At 47.5% G+C, this 24,502-nt stretch overlaps 1 long non-coding RNA gene across 1 annotated transcript in view; it reads right to left on the reverse strand.

Annotated features, from left to right (window-relative positions):
* LOC146194790 (uncharacterized) overlaps positions 1-24,502 on the reverse strand; it is a 77,090-nt gene that overhangs the window by 40,990 nt on the left and 11,598 nt on the right. Inside the window, exon 2 of the long non-coding RNA XR_014705481.1 lies at positions 13,932-14,280. This is a non-coding gene — a long non-coding RNA (uncharacterized LOC146194790). The remainder of the gene's footprint in view (positions 1-13,931; positions 14,281-24,502) is intronic.

Consider the following 24,502-nt stretch of genomic DNA (forward strand, 5'->3'; position numbering starts at 1 on the left):
GGAATGCATCTGCTGTTTTTCTCCGCCCATTTATGAGCGCTTTCGTTACGTACGTCACTTTTTGACATCACGGTGCCGAAACCACAGCCGAGGCCAGATACTCGGAACTACATAATAATAATTAGTTTATTTGGACATGAATCATATACACAGATTCTGGCCAGGAGAAGAGGCAAAAGGAAGAAGCTGCTGGCACACTTCCTGACGAGGCCTTACCCCGCGTCACACATTAATGACAGAAAGATGGATAAGGTCAGTTTCTGGCGTAGTACTACAGCCAGAAACATGGCGTAGTAATACAGTAAGAAAGTCCTGCCCCCGTAGTTTTGGCTTCATTGCAACAGAACGTAGTCCCCAAGTATAGTAACTCTCCCCTGCTATTCATAGAACTAATTTCGTGTTCACCGACAGCGTGGTCTCCTGCCTGCTTTTTCCTTGATTTGAAACTTAAGTCGCCCGTTAGTACAGTATACTGTGCATTTCCTTCCAGTATTGCCGATTCTCATCATGACTACATGTAGGCGCGTAGACCTGTACGACCTTCAGTTTATACCGATTTTAAAGCTTTAATTACAATGCCTGCAACCCTCTCATCAATACTTTAGAATTCATCTATATTACCCGCTAAATACTTTTTGACAAGGAAACCTACTCCTAGTTGTCGCCCCTATGGTAAACCTCGATAACACAGTACATGCCCATCCTTCAGTACAGTATATGCCTCATTTGGCCTCCTAACCTCACTGAGCCCTATGACATCCCATTTCATGCCCTCTAGTTCCTCTAACAGCACTGCTAAACTAGCTTCACTAGCCAGGGTCCTAGCGTTGACTGTTGCCAGGGTCAGTTTCCAACTTCGGCCGGTCCTAAGGCGCCGGAAGTTTTAGCACTCCCCGCTCCTTCACAGATCTGACCGCCACCGTTGTCAGTTGCTTCGCAGCGACTGGTTACTGAGGGCCATAATTTTATATTGTCACGTAGTGGTGACGAGGTTGACGACACAAATGAAAGGTCGATGATTGCACTAAAGAAACTCTTTATTTGGGCTGACTTGCGCCCGCAAAGGAACTAGGCAAGTCGGCGGCGGCGATAGAAACAAACGTGCTCGTCGATCGTCGAACAAAGAATGCTCGTCACACTCGTCAACGTTCAATTTAAAGGCTGCACAGAACAATCTAGATAACGTCGCAAACAGCTACCAGCACAGGCTGGAACATTGTGGAAAGACACCCGAGTGGCCGGAACCTTCGAGACAGATCTCGGTGCATCTTGCGCTACAACAAAACTGATAAAGGCGTTACTCGCGACATCGAGCATTAACAAACAAAGATTACGGAACTGATACATAGAGAAAGAGATTGGCAAAGAGCGGTCACTCGGCGAAAACTGGCCCCAAAAAATGACGCGCGACTTTTTACGCTGCCGCCGATTGATGGAAGGCGGCACCAACGAGCGCATGCGCCGACGCGCGCGCGACCGCACTCGCTGCAGCGGTAGCCCGCCGGAGCAGACGTCAAGAAGTTGTCGAAGAGAGCGGTTGTGTGCTCGTGCCTAGCGGCGCTTGTGCGGCACAGACCTCTCGTGGGCTGCTGCGCGGAAAGACAGCGGTTGGAAACGACGGCAAGGTGAGCAACGTTTTTTGCTTAACTACGCTGCATTTCAAGCAGTTTAGGCTGACCATGCCGGCCGGTGCCCATAAGTTTCGCAGCTCGTGAACAGGTGCGCCGGCTGTTCAGGCGCAGTTCGTTACGCCGTAACTCTAGCGGTTCCCAACCACGGCGAGGTGTAATATGTTGTGTTCCCGGGAAGCAGCTTCATTTCGAACAGTTTAGCTCGTCACGCTTGACAAAGTGGCATGTGAAGGCACAAAGGCACGCCGTTGCGCCAAAATGGCGTGTTCGCCGGCCGGTGTGGCCATGCTAACGCAGTTCGCCGAACGGCTAGTTTTGTTAAGTGTAGCGTATAGCAGAGCAACAGTAAAGTGAGAAACGTTTCATTCTTGACTTTCTTTTCAAACTACGCAGTATTTCAGGCAGTTTAGCTCAGTACGGCGGTCTGCGCTTCACAAAGTCTCACGTGAAGGGCAGCCAACAGGCGTGACAAGGCGCTCGCCAATATGGCTAGCGGGCCGGGATGACATGTGACATGGCGTGAGGTTTTGCGAATGGCTAGTTTTGTATGGTGTCGCGTTTAACAGGGCAACCGCAAGGTGAGAAATGTTTCATTCTTGTAAAACTGCGAGGCATTTCGGGCAGTTTATAGCTCAGCGCGGTGGTCTGCGCTTCAAATCTCGTATGAAAGGCAAGCCAACATGGCGTGGTGTCGCGTTACGGGACAACGTTAAAGTGAAAAATGTTTTATTATGCGGCAAGCTTCATTGCTTCAGCTGTTCAGTGCTCTTGAGGAATATTGTTAGATTAGTGGCTGTTATTTCACGCTCTGTAGAAATGCATTTTCAGATAGGTTCGGTTAGCCTGCATTTCCTGACCTCTACTTGCAAGAGTAGCTTTTGTATCAATTTTACGAATGACAGCTTTTCTGTTCTGGACTATAACTGCTGCTCACCAAGGTTTCAGTACCAACCCACATGCACAGATGTGTGCGCTGTGCAGTGGCCTTACATTTCATTGCAACTTTCTGCATCATGTTGATTCCTTTTCCAACAGCACTGCATGGACCCACGGACTGCAGCCGAAGCATGGCAGATGCGACGAGTGAATGGTGTGGCCTTCCCTCAAGCGTCAGTACTCCTCTCTGCCCTGGACAACACAAGTTACCCTTGCTAAGGTAGCCGCGACATGGACTGTGTAGTTTATGTATAATGCCTGTTTTGTTACATATTTGCAGTAATTTTGAAATCAGGTAGAGACAAAAAATAGCATAACTGATTTCTCTGTTGCTGTTTCTCACCTTGTGTATTTTTGTTTTTCTGTATTGTGCACATCGCCTAATGTGTGTCAAGTATTGTCAATGCATCCGTCTACATCTGTTGCATCTCTTGTGTTTTATATGCAGCAAAATAAATTCATTTCACAAAGCACTTGGCGTCTTTTCTGCAATACTGTTTTGCAAAGGCTGTGGCGCACCTGCGTTGATGGCCAGTTTAGAGAACTGGGAATCTATTTTTCCTGTTATGCATGCTGAAAATAAATAGAAGCACTAGCAGACCATTTAAAACCAAAATAATGCGCGAAAAGGGCAGGGAAGGACGCAGCGCATGACGCATTCAAATCGCGCGCCTTTCAGCAAGACCGGAAGTAGTTGCCGCCGGCCGCTTGTTGCACTACAGTCAAATGGGCCGCTGGGCCCTATGGGAGTGTCCGCTCTTTACCAATCTCTCTCTGACTGGTACGCGGCCCAGAATTAGAGTGATAAGCCTGTATGCCGGCGGCTGTTAAAAAACAACACTGTTTTGAAGGATTCGCGGCATTACTCCCCCCTTAAAAAAACATCGCCTCGATGCTACAAAACAAACTTAAACATAGACACTGCAAGGTTTAAACACCACAGGTTCTTTAACGCGCGTAATATGGTTTCAGTCGTTACAACATGTACAAATTCTGGGCGTGCGTGTCGCCGCTGTGATGGTGACGTTCCGTCGGGAATCATAGTCCAGTGGTCCGACGCAGCGAAGGATTTTGTATGGCCCAAAGTATCGAAGCAACAACTTTTCACTTAATCCGCGACGGCGAATTGGTGTCCAAACCCACACTTGGTCTCCTGGATTGTACTCTGCGTGGCGTCGTCGTAAATTGTATCGTCGGCTGTCGGTGTGCTGTTAGTCTTTAATAAGCAGTCATGCGAGTCGTCGGGCTTCCTCTGCACGCTGCAGGTAGGCGGCGACGTCAAGGTTGTCTTCGCTGGTCACATGCGGCAGCATTGCGTCGAGCGTCGTCATGGGCTCCCTGCCGTACACAAGCGTAAACGGGGTCGCTCTGGTCGTCTCCTGGACTGCCGTGTTATACGCGAAGATCACGTACGGCAAGATGGCGTCCCAGGTCTTGTGTTCAGCGTCGACGTACAGAGCGATCATGTGCGCAATCGTTTTGTTCAGGTGCTCCGTAAGGCCATTGTTCTGGGAATGGTACGCAGTTGTTCGTCGATGGCTGGTGTGACTGTATTCCAGGATGGCTTGCGTCAACTCTGCCGTAAACGCCGTTTCCCTGTCCGTGATGAGCACTTCTGGGGCGCCGTGTCGCAAGAGAATTTGTTCGACAAAAAAAAATTGGCGACTTCTGCCGCGGTACCATTTGGTAGTGCTCTTGCTTCGGCGTAACGGGTAAGGTAGTCAGTGGCTACGATGATCCACTTGTTACCCATAGACGAAGCTGGAAAGGGGCCGAGGAGATCCATGCCGATTTGTTGAAAGGGCAGGATTGGAGGCGGAATCGGGTTTAGTAGTCCTGCTGGTCTGATCGGCGGCGTCTTGCGTCGTTGGCACTCACGACACGTCTTCACGTAGTGGACAACTTCGGCAGGCAGTCGCGGCCAGTAATACTTCTGGATTCGACGCAACGTGCGCGCAAATCCGAGGTGGCCTGCTGTGGGCTCATTCTGCAACGCCTGCAGAATTCCTTGCCGAAGGGTTTTAGACACTACGAGAAGCTGCGTGGTCTTGTTGCGTGCGAAGTTCTTCTTCACGAGGAGGCCATTGCTTAACGTGAGGGATGATAAATGTCGCCTGAACACACCAGGAGGGGAAGCGGTCTTTCCTTCCAAATAATCGGCTAGCGCTTTCAGCTCAGGGTCTGATCGCTGTTGTTCTGCGAAACTGCTGGCGCTTAGCGGTCCCAAAAAGGCATCGTCGTTATCGTCGTTCGGGGGAGCATCGACGGGAGCTCGGGATAAGCAGTCTGCGTCGGAATGCTTCCGGCCCGACTTATAGACTACAGTCATGTCAAATTCTTGAAGTCGTAGGCTCCATCTGGCAAGGTGGCCAGAAGGATCTTTCAAATTAGCCAGCCGGCAGAGCGCGTGGTGGTCGCTTACCACCTTGAATGGTCGGCCGTATAGGTATGCACGAAACTTAGAAGTGGCCCAGATGATTGCAAGGCACTCCTTCTCGGTCGTCGAGTAATTGACTTCGGCCTTTGTGAGGGACCTGCTAGCGTAGGCGATTACTTTTTCCTGTCCGGCACTCTTCTGGACGAGAATGGCTCCTAAGCCCACACTGCTCGCGTCGGTGTGAATTTCGGTCTCAGCGTTTTCATCAAAGTGGCCAAGTACAGGAGGGCATTGCAGGCGGCGCTTAACTTCGTCGAAGGCTTCTCCTTGCGGCGCTTCCCATTTAAAAGGTACGTCAGCCTTTGTAAGCTGCGTCAACGGTTCGGCGATCCGCGAAAAGTTTCTGACTAATTGTCCATAATAAGCGCACAGCCCAAGGAATCGGCGCACAGCTTTCTTGTCGGCAGGCGGTGGGAACTGTGCTATTGCAGCTGTTTTCTGCGGATCTGGGCGAATACCGTCCTTGCTAACGATGTGACCTAGGAACCGGAGTTCTTCGTAGGCGAAGTGACACTTCTCTGCTTTTAGCGTTAGTCACGACGACTTGATGGCTTCCAGCACTGTCTGTAGTCGTTTTAGGTGGTCCTCAAAGTTTGAAGAGAAGACAACAACGTCGTCCCAGTATACCAAACAAATTTGCCACTTCAAGCCTGCAGGACTGTGTCTATTACTCGTTGAAATGTGGCTGGTGCGGAGCAGAGGCCAAATGGCATCACCTTGAACTCAAAAAGGCCGAACGGTGTGATGAATGCGGTCTTCTCGCGATCTCTTTCGTCGACCTCAATTTGCCAATATCCGCTTTTCAGGTCCATCGATGAGAAGTACCTTGCATTGCAGAGCCGGTCGAGAGTGTCGCCGATGCGGGGAAGCGGGTAGACATCCTTCTTCGTTATGCTATTCAAGCGGCGGTAATCAGCGCAGAAGCGAAGTGTGCCGTCTTTCTTCACCAAAACGACTGGTGCCGCCTAGGGGCAGTTCGATGGCTGGATTACGTCATCACGCAGCACGTCCTGAAATTGATCGCGAATGGCCTGGCGTTCTCGCGGCGATACTCGATAAGGGCTTTGGCGCAGAGGTCGGGCGTGTTCGTTCGTTATTATGCGGTGCTTGGCCAGTGGTGTTCGTCGTACCTTCGATGACGATGAGAAGCACTCCCCGTAGCTTCGAAGCAGACTGAGAATCTGGTCTTTCCTGTTGTGGGTCAATGCCGGGTTGATGTTCAATGTGGGCTGACGGAATAGGTCCGGTGCGTCTTCCAGCGTTTGGTCGCGGAGGGCGAATACATCTTTGAGGTCCGCTAATTCGTCGAGAAAAGCGATCGTCGTGCCCTTGTTGATATGCCGGTATTCTTCGGTGAAGTTTGTTACCAAAACCTGAGCTTGACCTCTCCGGAATTTCGTGATGCCTCTTGCGATGCCGACACCTCGTTCTAAGAGCAATTGGATATTTCCTTCGACGATGCCTTCAGCGGTTTCGATGTTGGCGCTACCTACGCAGACTGCGATACTTGATCGGGGCGGGACGGTCAAGTCTTAATCGATGACGTTTAGGGGGATGTGTTACGTCGACGTCGTCGCAGCAGGAGTGGCTTTGTCTGCAGAGAACTTGATGAGCTTGGATCGCAGGTCGATGATAGCCCTATGTTCATTTAGGAAGTCCATGCCTAAAATCACGTCGCGGGAGCACTGCTGCAAGACCATAAAGCTGGTGGGGTAAGTACGCCCATTTACGGTTATTCTTGCAGTGCATCGTCCCGATGGAGTAATCACGTTGCCACCTGCGGTGCGAATCAGGGGGCCATCCCAAGCGGTGGTAACTTTTCTGAGCTGAGAGGATAACGGTCCACTAATGACTGAATAGTCAGCTCCAATGTCTGCTAGGGCAGTGACTATGCGACCGTCGATATCAACTTCGAAGTCACTTGTTCGCGTCCTCGCATTGCACGTGGGCCTTAGTGTCCGATCTCGACTTCGTCGTTTCTTCAGGCCATGGCCGGGGCATACCGTTGTTACTTCGCTGGGCGACAGTGTCTGCTTGCAATCTGGTCGTGTTGTCGTCGTGTGAAGCGGCGATTAAATGGTTGCGTCGTCGTTAGTGGTCGTCGGCGGCGGAGGATCTTCGTCTTTTCGCCGTTGAGCAACCTCACCTCCAAAGGTTGCTCGATTTAGTTTCTCCTGCGCGGACTTGGCGACCTTCCATGCATACTCTCACCATAGGTACGGCCTGGCAACGCGAAGCGGGCCCTGTACGGCGATGGAGATCTGAACTGACGGCTTGGTGGCGCAATCTCACCGCTATGCAGACAGTTGTCAATTTCTTGTGGTCTTTCACCTGGGCGTGGTCGCGGAGCGTCGACTGCTAATCCGCGGAGACCGATTCGTCGGTACGGGCAGTGGCGCAGAATGTGGCCGGCCTCACTGCAGTGGAAGCATAATGGCCGGTTGTTTGCAGTCCTCCAGGCGTCGCACTTCCTGGGGTTTGGAAGTCGTTGGTAGGCTTGGCGGCCGGGAGCCAAGGTGCGGTTTTCAGGAACAGGATGGTAGCGGCGAGGGCTCGGAAAGTCATCACGTTGGGGCGGAGGGCAACGTAATGCACTAGCGTAGTTTATCGCTGTTGCCTCTGGTGCTGGAACAGCCGCAGCCGTCGCTTGAGGAACACCCAACGCCTGCTGGACTTCTTCACGAACGACGTCCGCGAGCGTCGCCACTTGCGGTTGTTGCGATGATGGCATCAGTCGGCGGAGCTCCTCTCGCACAATCTCCTGGATGAGGTCTCGAAGGTTCTCTCCGCTTGTAGATGCGCTGGGGTAGTGGATTGAGCAGACCGGCTGAAGTGGTCGCTCGTACTGGCGCATCCGGGTGTCCAACGTCTTCTCGATGGTCGATGCTTCACTTTCAAATTCTTCCACAGTCTTCAGCGGGTTTCGGACAAGCCCCGCAAAAAGCGACTCTAAATCCTCGCATTAGGAATTTCACTCTCTCACCTTCGGTCATGTTATGGTCGGCGCGGCGAAACAGGCATTTCATCTCTTCTACGTAGACCAGGACGGGCTCGTTTGGTAGTTGAATCCTTGATTGGAAGAGGGCCTGAGCTCTTTCTTTTCGGACAGAACTTGTAAAGGCCATCAAGAACTGTGCTTTGAACATCTCCCAATCCTTGAAAGAAGTCTCGTGATTTTCAAACCAAATTCGGGCATGTCCTTGAAGAACAAAGTAGACCTGCCTGAGTTTCGCAGCGTCGTTCCAGCCGTTGAAATCTGCCACATGGTCGAAAAGGTCCATCCAATCTGCCGCATCTTCATCCGGTCGTCCATGGAAGCAGGGGGGCTCACGGGGTTGGACGAAAACAACCGGTGGTGTAGGCTGGGCCATTGTCAGCGTCGATGATTTCCGAGATCGAATGTGGTCAGGCAGCAGACCGTGTTCGGGTTGTAGGCCTTGGATTCGGCGGCTGGCTCGGTGACCTATAGGCTGGTTTTCCAGGGCGACAGGAATAAGGCTGAGGTCTTCGCTTGAAGGATCAAGGAAAGCACCTCCACCAGATGCCACGTAGTGGTGACGAGGTCGACGACACAAATGAAAGGTCGATGATTGCACTAAAGAAACTCTTTATTTCGGCTGACTTGCTCCCGCAAAAGAACTAGGCAATTCGGCGGCGGCGATAGAAACAAACATGCTCGTCGATCGTCAAACAAAGAATGCCCGTCACACTCGTCAACGTTCAATTTAAAGGCTTCACAGAAAAATCTAGATAACGTCGCAAACAGCTACCAGCACGGGCTGGAACATTGTGGAAAGACACCCGAGTGGCCGGAACCTTCGAGACAGATCTCGGTGCATCTTGCGCTACAACAAAGCTGATAAAGGCGTGACTCGCGACATCGAGCATTAACAAACAAAGATTACGGAACTGATACGCGGTCCAGAATCAGAGTGATAAGCCTGTATGCCGGCGGCTGTTAAAAAACAACAAATACTGTTTTGAAGGATTCGCGGCAATATGACCAATTATTTGTTGTTGCAGCCAATTAATGCACCAAGATAGTAAATCTCTGTTCTGGTGAGAGAGTACATTGCCAGAAGTGTTCTCCCAAACCCCAAGCCTCGTTATGCAATTCCATCGACACGCTGATCTTGTTTTTTTATCCGGAAGAGAATGGCGCGGCACCGGGATTCGAACCATGGTCCTCTTGCATGCGAGGCGGATGTTCTACATCTACGCCACCGCTGCACCAGATACTGGCATGCATACTGAAAGAGGGCGTTAAGACGCGCATGGCACTCAAGCCGGCCGTTGTCATATTGGGCCACTTTAGTACAATCAGATCCAGTCATGAAAGGAAACTGATTTGCGACATCTGCAAATGGGCAGATTAGTAAAAATCGAACGTTAGGGACCCCCCAAAACTTGCGAGGTCAGGACGCCCCCGATAGCTTCAATAATCGCCTCCTATATATGTGGGAGGGTCAGGAAAGCATTGCAATACGTCTACAGAAACAGAAATAATACCGAACCCTCCAAAGAAGGTTGGCGCGACACAATAAAGAAATTTAAGATTATTAGTTTAAATTATATGAAAAAAAAATCGGCATAAAATGTGACATATGGAGGGAGAAATGAACATTGCCAGAATGTCAATTTTCTCCGTCATTTGCTTTCCCCGGAATCTACATGCGTTTGGAGGTGGAGTTGATGATTACATGCAGAAACTAATAGAAACCTACGTTGGTGATACAAAACAAACTCCCCTTCTATACTATGAGGGTGCGCCCAACGAGACGCGTGATGGCCCCATTTCAGAAGCTTGCTAAATTTTTGACGGGATTACAAATAAAATTCTAAGGAGGTAGGATGATACCACGATAGGTTGCCTAACGGGATATATGCAAGCATGATGGGACAAGGACGAACTGCCGCAACATTGGCAATCGAAAAACGTCATCTTGATTCCCATGCCGGGAAGCCTTCTACGTTCGAGGATCTCAGCCTCATAAGGCTTACCTTCTGCCTAGAAAAGCTAATAAAGCACGTCATTTAGACACATTTATTCAGATACTTGGAAAAGCAATACCTTATGCCGTAGACAATGTTCGGATTCCTCACTCATCTGCGGAAGTAGGCCATCATGCTGCCAAGCAAACACGACATCATCGCCTCGCGGTCGAAGGGTGCGAAGGTCATCCTAGGACTAGACCGGACGAAAGCCTTCGACAGCGTAAAGCACGAGTCGCTACTCAGTGGACTCAGCAATATAAACACGGGCATTAAAGCCTCCAATTACGTGCGAAGTTTCTTTTCTCACAGGACGACCTGTGTACGATTTCAAACCAATGAATTTTCCGCAATGGGGTTGGGCAGCAGGGGCGCCCTTGAAGGCTCAATTTGTTCCCCTTTATTTTTAACGGGTTATTTGCGTACTCCCGAGCTGATGGAGCGGATTGAAGGGATAAAATTCAGTCTCTATGCAGACGGTATTAGTATATCGGTCAAACACGGCAGTGACTGTACTTGAACAAACGCTGGAGGCAGCGACCGCCACGAGTGTGAGTTACGCTCGGGCGTATTCGCTACAGAACTCGGAGCTATTCAGCTACAGTCCTAAGCATCTCTACAGTCGGTAATTCGAATTCAGGTAACGGGGGCGGGAGTTCCAAAATTAGAGCAGATAAGTATTCTCTGGCTAATTCTCCAGTCTCACGGCCACAACGGAGGCTCTAAAGCGAATGAGAGCCACAGGATGCAGAGAGTGATTATTATGAACCGGGTTGGGAGCAAAGCACGGCAATTAAAAGCAAAGGATTTAATGAGGCTGGTACAAGCTTTCATAATTAGCAGCTACTCTACGCCCTATCTCGGCCTGAAGTCAAGTGAAAAGATAAAATTTTACGGACACATATCGGACAACACGTCGGTCGAACACGCAAATTTTACGGACAACACGTCGGTTTAACTGGCGAACATGGTGCGTGCATCTCATATTGAGAAATTGTGAAACAAAAAATGGGAAGGACTATCCTGGCTAAAGTTGAACCAAACTCAACAGCACACCAACCTCAAAGGTTGCGGAGGAAATCAGAAGGTGGCTAACCATCCCTCCCTCAGCTAAGAATACTCATTCCGAGCATAGCGGGGTGAGAAGAGAGAAGAGAGCGGAGTTCGTCAATCTCCGGTATAGTAAGATGCCCTTCCCAGCCGAAAAAATCTACAGAACTGTGTCAAAAATACCACAAAATATTCTGTAGTTCTGTCGTAACCATCAGTTTTTTCTGTAGTTCTGTAGTACTTTTCTGTAGTTCTGTAGTTTTTCTGTAGTATATTTCTGTTGCACTTTTCTGTTGTAACTACTGAAATTTCTGATGTTACTACAGAATGTTCTGTTATCAAAACAGGTTTCACGTCAAAATTGTGAAACAAAAAATGGGAAGGACTATCCTGGCTAAAGTTGAACCAAACTCAACAGCACACCAACCTCAAAGGTTGCGGAGGAAATCAGAAGGTGGCTAACCATCCCTCCCTCAGCTAAGAATACGCATTCCGAGCATAGCGGGGTGAGAACAGAGAAAAGAGCGGAGTTCGTCAATCTCCGGTATAGTAAGATGCCCTTCCCAGTCGAAAAAATCTACAGAACTGTGTCAAAAATACCACAAAATATTCTGTAGTTCTGTCGTAACCATCAGATTTTTCTGTAGTTCTGTAGTACTTTTCTGTAGTTCTGTAGTTTTTCTGTAATATATTTCTGTTGTCTGTAGTTCTATTGCACTTTCCTGTTGTAACTACTGAAATTTCTGATGTTACTACAGAATGTTCTGTTATCAAAACAGGTTTCCCGTCAAAAACCGCACAGAAATTCTGTCATAACATCAGAAAATGTTCTGTAGTTTTTCCGATTGGGTTAGACCAGGTAGCGCATTGGACGTCGCGGGTGGCCACAACGGACAAACGGTAGTCGCAGTAGGATATGACCACGGAAGTAACGCTATGGCAGTCTCCTTAATGGCGTGGTCCGCTGCAGTGGCGGAGGAGGTTACGGTACCAAAGGCTTTCGTCAGCACGGAAGCAAATTTCTTCATAAGTGAAAACTAGCTCTAAGTTTATACTACTGGGCTACTGATGCCCACTATGGGCAAGGAAGCGCAGAACGCATCGTAAAATTTGGTGAAATTATTTGACAACACAGACTGGAAGGCATGCTGATACCCCCACGAGACCCGTCGTCAAATAATGCGGAGGTAGTCGAGTGGATAGGATTCCGAACATAACGTTCCCACACACGATCTTGGCAAACCATGATTTCTCGGATGCAAGATCAGTCGAGCGTAGACACTGTAGATTGGAAAGAGTCCATTCGATATATCATCTGGGAACACCCCCTTCTTCTGGGAAGGCGCTAAGTGTTTCCTAAAAATCCTGGGAGCCATTGCTGCGTACCTCGGACTCTGAGTTCCAGCTCCACCTTGTCCGACTAGCTGAAGAGGCCCCCGGAACACACGATTTCCCGGCCAGCTTCTAAAGCGGTGCCTCCTGCATTCCCGGCCTAGGGCCGAGGGGAGAGGTGCCATTTCCGTCAGATAAAAAATAATCGGTCCCTTTCTTCCTCCTGTACTACCTCTTAGCGCGCGTCCAACTCGTCGAAGCCAGCCACAGATATTGTTCCTTTGAGGCCGGATCAGCAAACATGCACGCATACCAAGCTACGCAGAACTGAAACGCATTCTTTATGAAAAGAAAGCAATCGTTCGTCATAGGGATATTATAAGGATATATTAGGATATTTATTTTCGCATTCAACATTATTTGGCGGCTGTACAATTTCGAACCCTACTGTAAATCCCCTCCTATATTCAATTATATGAGGCACTCGAGGATCGACCGAAAGCGTAAGACGAATTATATATTCGGGCATATTTCTGAATTCTTTAAAGTGCTCCTAGAGTAGATGAATAATATAAATTGCTTTTACAGCATTTTGTACAGCCCATAATACTATGAGATTTCCGACATCGGGGTAGGAGGCGGAATCCCCAAGGCAGAGGCAGCAGGAGCGAAGAATGACACCTTGCATCATGGAGGCGGAGCTACTGGGTAAAATGAATACGGCGCTTCCCGTTGGTCTATGCGAATAAGCGCGAGTCTTATTCATTTCGGAGTATAAGTTATCTCTCCTGCAAGATGTTCTGACGGCTATATGTCGCGCTAGAATGAGTGAGCCACTTGAGCAACGTTCACCAACTCAAATGCCGTGGAGCCAGATTTGTCGTGATGAAAACGCTTTATGCCGGGCATGAGTTTGCCACTGGTGCGAACAGAAGAGCCGAGCGGGTCAAGGCAGTAGCACAACTATTCGAGTTCCTAAGTAGCAGATTTCTAATGCCACGCCAGATGGTAAATGGCATAGTCAGGCAATATATAGGTGTGCAGGCTTGCGAAGTCGTTCAATACGCATTAGGAGCGATATCAGCGCTGATGGTTTCTCGAGTTTTCTCTGCACACTCTTTATAGCACTAGGGCAAAAGCGGAAGTGTGCACGGAGTTCTAAGGCCATCCCTGAAATTTACCACATAGTATTTAATTAAAATAATCCATCAATATATTCAGTGGGGAATTCTGGAACAAGAAATTTTGTGGTAATACACTTTTGTTGAAAGCAAAACACCCGCCATTTTTGTAGCATAGAAACAGGTCTTTCTTCGAAATTTCTGTTTACACATCGAAGAGCTATCCCTCTATGAGGCTTATAAACTGCCTGATGACAAGAATTCGCGAACAGCCTATTGAACGCATGCTACTTAGCACGCCTCTACCAAGAAACGTACAACGTCCTGCAAAAGAACCGTTGAGCAAATTTGAAGCAAGAACGGTAATGATAGTCAGACTTGTATGGAAGTAAAAAACAATCAGACGTGCAATAACAAGGTATTCATACTTACTCTTTGAACTGCAGTGAGAGCCTTACTTCCGTCATGTTGGCCAATAGTGTAAATGAAGCTGAAGGAATGTCTTTCTTAGTTAATTGACCCGGGATGCTCAAGACAACGGGTCCCATTCCGATACGCACATGTATATCGAATCCCTTTTCCGCTGTCCATGAAGTCTTAAGATCTCCTGCATCAGGGTTTTCAATGCCGACGATGAACCCTTGAGAAAACTTCAAAATGCCTAGCCTTTTTAAGTCTAGCTTGTCTTCTCTCGTGCGCGGTACATCTACGTTTGAATATCTCATACCGAAGTCAATGAGGTCAGAAAGTGCCTTGGCCCCAGCCTCAGTTGAAGTAGTATCTGAAAAACAACCATACAGTGTGGAATTTAATACCATGTGTCTAATAATTCATAATGTTCAAGGTTCCTTAACTGCGGCCGCTTCAATTACGAGAACACCCCCTCCCCCATTTCACTAGTCTACTTATACGAACAGAGGCATAAAGTTCTGCTGTGCTGATATCTTTTTCTCTGCAAATGTCGTAGGAATCATGTAGTCTATAAATATTGATTTTTTCTCTACGCACACCCTGGGAGTTAGTCAACGATGTCTGTAAATGGTACATTTAATGTTCCTGTGCAGTGTACTTTAGTATCCTACTAAATCACCCTGATGGGGCGAACTCTTCAAACGACGACCAAATGCTGTTAAGATATCAAATTCAATCCGTGGTATGCTTTCATATTTCACTGGTTTATCTGCAGTTACTTTGATCTTATCTCCCACTTGTGCGTCGTTTCGTGTGGTGCGTAAGCAGTGTACAAATTAAGACTCGCGTGAAGACACTTCTGTTTATTTTTTTCACTTGATTGCCGGTTCAACGAGTGCCTGACAGGTGCAAGTAGGGCGTGATGCAATATAATCAGCGTGTTGTTTAGGCGCTTTCTGATTCTTACAAGCTTTCTATAGTATACACGATGTGAACTGAAATCGCTTTATCCCAACCTAATCTATTACATTTTGCTTTGACGTGAGGGAATGCGCAGTCGCGTGATAAGGCGTGGTGTCTTTTATTTCACGCACAAATTCCACGGGTATGAAACTTCCAATTGCCACATGTACTGGCAGACCGCGCGAATCCTTTTAATGGAACGAATGCACTGAAACGTTTTACTTTGCATAATTATGTGCCCATAGCTCTGCGCGTCAGTGTGCAGCAGTAAAGGAGAAGAGGTGGACTGGATACTTTTCTGCTTCTGGAAACTTAAAGCAAAGCTAGCAACCTAAACTACGTTTTGCTCCTCTTTCAATTGTCTTCCTAGCCCGCACATGGCAATCTACAGCATTAACCGCCAGTCTTTAAATTAAAGGGGAATTATCATATTGTGTATGTCATTGACACATCTCACACAAACCGTGATGCTGCAGCCAAAAAAAAAATGTTTCACTTGATAAAAGCATGTTTCGCCAGTGGCCTGTAAACTGATTGAACCACTGCTTCTGCACAGCCTAACCAATGAGCGCATCAGACACATCTCTACGCTATCGATCCCACCGGAAAAATCGAGTCCAATACATCTGTTTAGGTCAGCGCTTTTCGTCAATCTCTCTGTCTATGAGAAGCCGGGAAGACCGAGGACTTCGGCACTGCTCATAACTCCCACCATTTAGTCTTCGCAGTGATTAGTCGTCGTTACGCTTTTCACACAGGTAGTGCGAGAGCAATTTCGACAGGCGAAACCACTCCGGAGTTTTATATCAGTCACGTTGACGTTTCCGACACCTCTAAGCTATTTATTGTCCACGCTGTAACTGCCTCCGTATCTCAGGAGCTTTTGACATTCAGATATTTCAGCCATGTTCGCCTAAATGTTATGCGAGTATGTTCTACCGTCGGACCCCATGCAATTTTTTAGCCGAAATCACTTCTGTACGACAGTACTCATGACCTTGAAGTACTCATGACTCATGAAACAGGAAGCAATACGTTAATCTTGATGGGTTTTCCTCCCCCCCCCCCCTCAAACAGTTGAAACAGGCGTTCCCCAAGGTTCTGTTCTAGGCCCTATTTTGTTCCCTTTATATATTAATGATTTCCCTCAGATTTTATCTTCATCTAAGGCTGTTATATACGCTGATGACACAGCAGTAATATTTTCAGGCAAGTTACTTTTAGAATTGGAAGCAGTAATTAATTCCAAAGCATGTCGAATAAACGAATGGCTTAACTGCAATAAACACGCTAAATAAATCAAAAACGAAATTTGTTGTATTTCGTCCAAGAAATAAGTTCTTTATTCTAGCCTCAATATTTTAATTGATGGAGCAGCCTTGGATGAGACAGAATCAATAAAATATTTAGGTATTACAATTGACAACCAGTTGAACTTTAAAGAACACATTACAAATCTGTGTTCGAAACTTGCTTCAGCTTATATTCTTTTTCGAACACGATTATATTTCTCTGCCCGTATATTAAAAATGGTTTACTTTGTCATATTTAATTCTCACCTTATCTATTGCAGTGAGTCTTGGGCATTCACATTTAAGACATACTTAGACCCCATCATTCGTCTTCAAAAAAGAGCCATACGCATAATGACCTTCTCGCACTGGCACTCATCTACACCTTTATTCTTCTCAGAGCTACATATACTCCCTTTTACTCTTGCGTCGGAAATGAAAGTTTGCTGTGTAGTAAATGCCATCCTCCTGAATACTCACCCTTTACCAATTACAATATTTGTTACACCCAACAGGAACACGAGAAATGCAAGCAATATAAACTTTAACTTTCCTATCACAAGAAACTTTTACGGCCAGCGCCTAATACAATATGTCGGTGGAAAAATATGGAACAATATTCCACTTGAAATTAAAATGGCAAATAACTTTTTATTTTCCATCAAAAGATTTTATTTTGACAGAATTATATTATTATAACACTAAATAAAAGAGATAAGAAATGCTTACATTTCTGGCGCTACCAAATGTGTATGTCTTGGTTGTATTCATTTTCTTCACATAGGGAACTGTATTCCGTGTTCTCTCAATTATGCAAGTCGCCTTAAATAATTTGTGTATGTGCATGCCTGCTTTTCATTTCTTTGCTGTTATGTGCTCATTGATTGTTACGCTTGCTTGTGTATAAGCGTGAAAACATTTGTTAAATGTCCTTTAGCGTGTCTCCACTGCTGTGTATATGTATGTATGTATGTACGGCCCTAAACTAGCTTCGGCTATTGTCCCAACATTTTTTTGCAATTTCTATTTTTATTGAAATAAAATGATTGATGGATTGATTGATTGATTAATTGATTGACCTTCGAATTTTAGGAGCCGATAAGAAAATTGTCGCGAATACATGTGAGCAGCATCGTAGACGACACATTAACCGCCTACTGAAGCTGGTATGTTATCCCAGACTCAGTGTAAATAAGAGGTCTATAACATGCATTTTTTTTTGTATAGAACACAGCGAACGTTGGTCGGCACATCACTCCAGGGGCTTCCAATGCGTAATACGCATAGGACGATGATGACGAAGCGATGTTATGGAGCCACGAAAAACTCCAACAAAAAAAAATTACAGGACGGCGCTAAGGCTGCTTATAAGCGGAAATAGTGAAAGCCATATTACAGACTGTTATCATTAACTCCCTCATTATTGTCAGCGATACTCTAATCATTGTCCCTATCGCTGTCATTATTGCCACTGGCAACTAAATGCACTGTCATTTTCATGGCTACTACCTACATTATATTTACCAAACATATAACATTATATTTAACAAATCACATGCGATATAAGGCGCCCTTTTTTCACATTGCCTAAATTTTTAAATTACCTTAAATATTTGTAATATAATACACATGATACTCTATATAATTGGTAGAAGCGAAAGGGTCATAATAATCAAACCGCTGAAACGACAGGAAAGAATCATGGAGACAACACAGAGCGGTACTGAAAACAGTTGTCAGTACCGCCATGTGTTGCCTTTCAGCGGTTTTTCTCTGCGGTTTCTATTTTACGATTTTTTACCACTGGCCTACAGTCATTCATTTAAAGAGAAAATGATTCACGCGAGAGTACACTTATTGCACGCTGTTTGCCTTACAAAAGGACCCAAATAACTGACTCAAGGAACTGACACTTCCTCTAACGTCTCGAATCGGGCATTATAACTGGCTTCCAGCTAGTGTGTAGACAGTTGTAAGTCATAATAATAAGGTCAGTGATGCTAATAATAAGGCCAGCGTCACGACGCATTACACCATCGTTTGCCGGCCTCTCAATAAAGCTTTCCATACATACATACATACATACATACATACATACATACATACATACATACATACATACATACATACATACATACATACATACATACATACATACATACATACATACATACATACATACATACATACAATTGCTAGTCTTTACCTCGATGCGAACCGATGGTCACTGCAACGAAGAAGGGAATTTACTTCGGTAACTTATGCAATGAAGGTACTGTGCCAACTGGATCATCCATGTCGCCGGCTCCTGCTTGACAAAACTAGCTCTGCACTTTTCTCAAGAAAACCATCTCTGACACCACCATATCCAATCAGACTTGCCACGCATATTGAACATCGGGACGTTCCGGTTACCAGTCTTAATACAACTTCCATAAAAAAACTTAATTCCTCCTTGGGAAATGCACGTTGTTAATTGTGACCTGTCGTTTTTGAAGTGGGGAAACATGCATCCCCTGTTCCCATACAGCAGCACTTCATGTCACTTCAGGTGAAGTGCACTTGTGATTAATAATACACTGATGATTCAAAGTCTGCTCAAGTGTCCTGTACAGCACATGGATCGCTGTTTTCACTTTCAAAAACACTGAACAGACATACAAGTATATTTACCGCTGAATGCAATGGAATCCTGCTAACTGTGAGACATATTATTGAAAACAAAGTACGTACAGCAGTAATCTACACAGACTCCCTCAGTGTTTTAACTTGTATATCTTCTTCGAAATGACACAAGAACCCAGTCCTAAATTCTCTCTTTTACAACCCATAAATTACAACTTAAAATTACGTTATCTTGGGTACCAGGCCACCGTTGTATACCAGGCAGCGAGGTTGCTAATAGACTTGCTGCGTCAGCTGCCCTTCGAAATGACAAAGACATTGACAACAAAACTTATCATGACCTGAAGCCACGCATAAAGAACACGATTCGGCACCAATGGCAAGAGGAATGGGACGCAGCAACAGAAAATAAACTACACACAATAAAGCCAATGATAGGCAGGTTAACCAGAAAAAAACGACATAGATTTCAAGAAGTAGCTCTGAGCAAGCTGAGAATTGGTCACGCATACATATAAGCACATACATAATTTTTAACAAACTCTCCTGCACCACACTGTTTGAGATGTGATTATAGGCTTACTGTAGTTCATGATTTATTTATATGCGCACAACTCTAACCAGAAAGAAGATGTCATTTTCCCTCCTTGTACACTCATCAAATATCTGCACACCCATCCATTTTTATTGGTGCCAACCCAATCTTTCCTTTAAAACATGCTTAAATTCTTATCACAATTAGGCTTTTTACATGGAATTTCTTATCGACGTGGGTTTCAGGCATTTCTTCCTTTAGAGGACGGATGAAATGTTTTAAAGCATCTACAAATACTTTTTAAATTTTTTCCCAGCTCATTAAACATCGCAATCGCATTTCAGGCACATGACATTACTGTTTTTAGTAATATTACAGAGCGAATGCATTTTTAGGCCCTATAAACCACTGTTTTTATCCTTTCATGGAACATCACAACTATCACATTACATCAACTTAAGTACACCGTTAACCTTGCGTTTGGCGCTCTTTGGCCTGAGACGCCCTTGCGCCATTAAAATCCACCATCATCATCACATACATACATATATACATACATACTGTGGAAGAAGGCTAGGTCAAGACGGCGAGGTCGTGGCGGCAAGGACAGCGAAGCCTTGTCCAGCGTTTTAATCCGGTCACCAACCCAGGCACGCGCCAGAGCCGGCGCCGCGGGACGATGATGATGGTATGTACAAATGAAAGAAGATGATGATGGCATGTACAAATGAAAGAAGGTCCACAGAAGGCTCACACAATCTGCCCGGGGGGTCGGAAGCGGCCAGCCTGGCCGCTCCTAACTAACTGTACCGCGGCGCACAAACGGTTTCAAGCGAGAGACATGAACAATTTCAGTTCCACGGTGGCGTCGATCGGCTGGGGGAACAACAGGCGCGACTTTGTAGTTACCTGGAGAAGTTTGGCTGATGATCTTGTAGGGACCAAGGTAGCGGTGGTGGAATTTGTCACTAAGGCCAGGGGTGCGCAGTGGAGTATAAAACAGTACTTCGTCACCGGGACGATAAGAGACCACGCGATGCGTAGAATCGTAGCGGCTCTTGCGGTCTTCCTGGCACGCTGCTGTGTTGAGGCGGGCAAGATGACGGCATCTGGCCACACGAGATAAGAACTGGGTAGGTACCGATGTGGAGTAGTCGGGCGTAGAGAAGAAGGAAGCGTCGAGAATTGTAGTGGGAGGACGGCCATAAACGAGGAAAAATGGAGAATAACCGGTAGTCCGTTGTACTGCTGTGTTATAGGCGAAAGTGACGAATGGTAGAATAGTGTCCCAATTTTGATGATCCGGTGTGATATACATGGAGATCATATCCGATAAGGTGCGGTGAAATCGCTCAGTCAGCCCGTTAGTCTGGGGATGGTAGCTCGAGGTTGTCTTATGAAGGGTGGATGACGCGTAAAGAACTTCGGCAACGACTGTCGATAAGAAGGCCGTCCCGCGGTCACTTAGGAGCACCCGAGGAGCGCCATGACGCAATACAATTGATTGCAAAAAGAAATTTGCTACTTCTTGAGCGGAACCGGTCGGTACAGGTGCTGTCTCAGCATAGCGTGTAAGGTGGTCGACAGCTGTTATAATCCAATGGTTACCCCCCTCGGAGAGAGGTAGGGGACCATATAAATCGATGCCGACTACGTCGAATGGCGTGGCGGGACAGGGAACAGGTTGTAGAAGGCCAGCGGGTGAAGAAGTCGGCCGTTTGCGACGTTGGCATAGAGGGCAGGATGCGACGTATTTGGCAACGCTGGAAGATAGGCCAGGCCAAAAGAATCGTTTTTTCACGCGGTCGTAGGTTTTGTCAATACCAAGGTGACCTGCAGTGGCGTCATCGTGGAGAGCCGCCAGTATTCGTTGACGAAGCACACGCGGCACGACTGGTATCCAGCGAGTTCCGTCAGGGCAATACACGAAGCGGAGTAGGATGCCATCTTCGAGCTTGAAATTGCGAAGTTGTCGGCGAAGCCGAGCATTGGGCGGGTCCGAAGCGCCAATAAGGCGATCGATGATGGGACGGCAGTAGGCATCGGCTAATTGCTGTGAGCGGAGAGTGTGTTTGTTCTCTGCGTCGTCAAATGAAACTGTTGTGATATATGTCGGGGAAAGAGATGGTCGGCTGTGGTCATAGGTGGAAATGCATCGGGAAGAAAAACAGCAAGCCGATTCCGAAAGTGGACAGCGAGAAAGAGCGTCGGCGTCTTGGTGTTGGCGACCCGATTTATAAATGACGTCAAAATCGTATTCTTGCAGGCGTAGAATCCAACGGCCAAGTCGGCCTGTCAAATTTTTGAGCGAAGACAACCAGCAAAGAGCATGGTGATCGGTCAGAACTGTGAAGTGCCGACCGTATAGGTAAGGGCGAAACTTTTGGACAGCCCAGACGACGGCAAGGCACTCCTGTTCTGTAATAGTGTAGTTTTTCTCAGCTGGAGTCATAGTCCGACTGGCGAAGGCAATCACTTTTTCACGCGAAGTTGCATCGCGCTGCAGAAGTACAGCGCCAAGACCGATACCACTGGCATCAGTGTGCAGGATGGTTGGAGCGCTGTCACTGAAGTGGCCAAGAACAGGGTCTGATGTGAGGGCGTGCTTCAGGTTAATAAAAGCAGCTTCGCACTGTTCAGTCCACACGAAAGGGCTGCGTGCTTTAAGTAGTTGATGGAGGGGAGCAGCAGTACTTGCAAAATGCTTTATAAAACGCCGGAAATAAGACGCCAGGCCGAGAAAACTGCGCAACTCTGTAGTCCGTTGTGGACGAGCAAATTTCAAGACCGCAATAATTTTTTCAGGGTCTGGACGAATGCCATCATGGCTGACTAGATGTCCCAATATTTTAATTTCCTTCTGTGCAAAGTGGCACTTCTTGGTGTTGAGCTGAAGGCCCGCTGAAGCGAGACACGTGAGGACCTCATTCAGGCGCGTGAGATGGTCGTTAAAAGTTGACGAAAAGATGACAATGTCATCCAAGTAGCATAAACAGGTTCTCCATTTTAGGCCACGAAGCACAGTATCGATCATCCTTTCAAATGTCGCTGGTGCGTTACAAAGTCCGAAAGGCATAACATTAAATTCGTAAAGGCCATCGGGAGTTGCGAAAGCGGTTTTTTCTTTATCGTCCTCGTGCATAGGTATTTGCCAATAACCTGAGCGGAGGTCCAAAGTCGAGAAATATTCGGCGCCTTGGAGAGAGTCAAGGGCGTCATCAATTCTTGGCATTGGGTATACATCTTTGCGGGTAATTTTGTTGAGTGCGCGGTAATCAACACAAAAGCGTACCGAGCCGTCCTTTTTTTTAACTAACACTACTGGGGAGGACCATGGACTTGTCGAGGGACGAATAATATTGCGATGGAGCATGTCATTTACATTTTCTTCAATTACCTTTCGTTCAGAGAGGGAAACCCGATAAGGCCGTCGGCGAACGATAGAGTTACCTTCAGTAATGATGCGATGGTGCGCAACACTAGTCCGTCCCAGTGGTGGGGAAGTGGCATCAAAAATGGCTTGGTGTTGTCGAAGCAATGTCAGCAGTTCTTGGCGTTGGTTCGGCGTGAGGTTAGGATTAATAGTCTTTGTGAGAACAGAAAGAGAGACGTCTGTCGAAACACGGTGCTGAGACTGAGGGGCGGTGAGCACCATCAAGGACAAAGGTTGAACATCCACCTTGCAGGGGAGAGAAGTTCCTTTTCGGAGCACGAGGGATTCACGTGAAGTGTTAGTGGCCGCTACTGTCGCCGAGCCGTTGCAGAACCTCACAAGACTAGACGGGAGGAGGAGGAGGAATCAACATTTATTAAGCCCGAAATAATTCGGTGGTGCATGCTTGCACCAGACGGGGTGGTTCCCTAGTTGCGGGACCCATATGTTTCCAGCAGCTCCTGGCCCCTGTCTGTCAGTGCGAGCTGGATAGATAGGGCGGGGCTGGACAACAAGGTCTCCCATCGCTCAAGGGGTTGGGGATTGGGGGTGTTGGCGGGAAGGGGAGGAGGGGGGGTTTTGAGTTGTTTGCATTCTGCCAAAACGTGCGGCAGGGTGCCCTTTTCTTTTTTACAAAAAGGACAGAGCATGTCGTGTTCCGCAGGGTACATGCGGCTCATCAATACGGGATGCGCAAGCGATCCCGCCTGCGCTCGGCGCAGGATCGTCTGTTGTTGCCTGGTGAGCTTGGGGTGCGGTTCTGGCAGTCTGCACCTTTCCTCTCGGTACATACTTGTAATTTCCCGAAAGCTGGTAACCGGATGCGGTAGCTCTTCCGGCTCGTTCTCGCCCCGGATTGACATTTCTCGGGCATGGTAGTCTGCGATGATGTTGCCTGCTACCTGCGAGTGAGCCGGGACCCACACGAGCTCTATAGCTCTTCCCGGAGGCTTGCACTTGGATAGAATGGCTCGGGCCGCGGAAGATATTACCCCTCTGCGGAAGCTTCTGTAGGCTGTCTTTGAGTCAGTGACCACGGTGTCCACGCTCGGTTGTGCGAGTGCGAGGGCCATGGCCGCTTCTTCTGCAACTGCGGCGTCTGTTGTCTTTATGGACGCGCTGACGATCAGCCTGTCTTTTGACGTAACCACCACTGCTGCACGGTCAGTGTGTTTTCGGAGCGAGGCGTCCGCGTAGAGGACCCTGGGGTTCTCTTCCAGCTTCCGGGCTATGGCTTTGGCCCGCGCGGTGCGCCTCTCGTCGTCCTTGCCCGGCGTCATGTTCCGGGGAAGGGGTTTGGTCTGAATGGCCGTCTTCCAGTCTTCCGTAAGGGCTTCCTTGAGGGGTACTGGCTCAATCTGCCATCCTATCTTGCGTAAGACGGCTCGTCCGTGTTTCGTATGACTGAGCCGGATTCTCTGATTAGAGAGGTGGGCTTCAATGAGCTCCTCCACCGTGTTGTGGGCGCCCATGTCCAGCAGTCTTTGTGTGGACGAGTATATGGGAATGCCCAGTGCTTGCTTCGTTGCCTTACGAAGCATCGTGTTTAGGGTGTCCCTATTCGCCTTCGTCAGCTGGAGATAGGGGGCGGAGTAGGTAACCCGTGACACGACGAATGCGCGTATCAGGCGCATGACATCGTCCTCTTTGAGGCCTCGGTTTCTATTAGATACCCTTCTGATCATACTGAGTATCTGTTCGGCTGTAGTTTTGATCTTTGTGACGGCGGCGTGTGCCTTCCCGT

Source organism: Amblyomma maculatum, chromosome 3 (assembly GCF_055883805.1).
Source record: "Amblyomma maculatum isolate TAMU_Amacu chromosome 3, ASM5588380v1, whole genome shotgun sequence".
Classification (NCBI taxonomy): Eukaryota; Metazoa; Arthropoda; class Arachnida; order Ixodida; family Ixodidae; genus Amblyomma; species Amblyomma maculatum.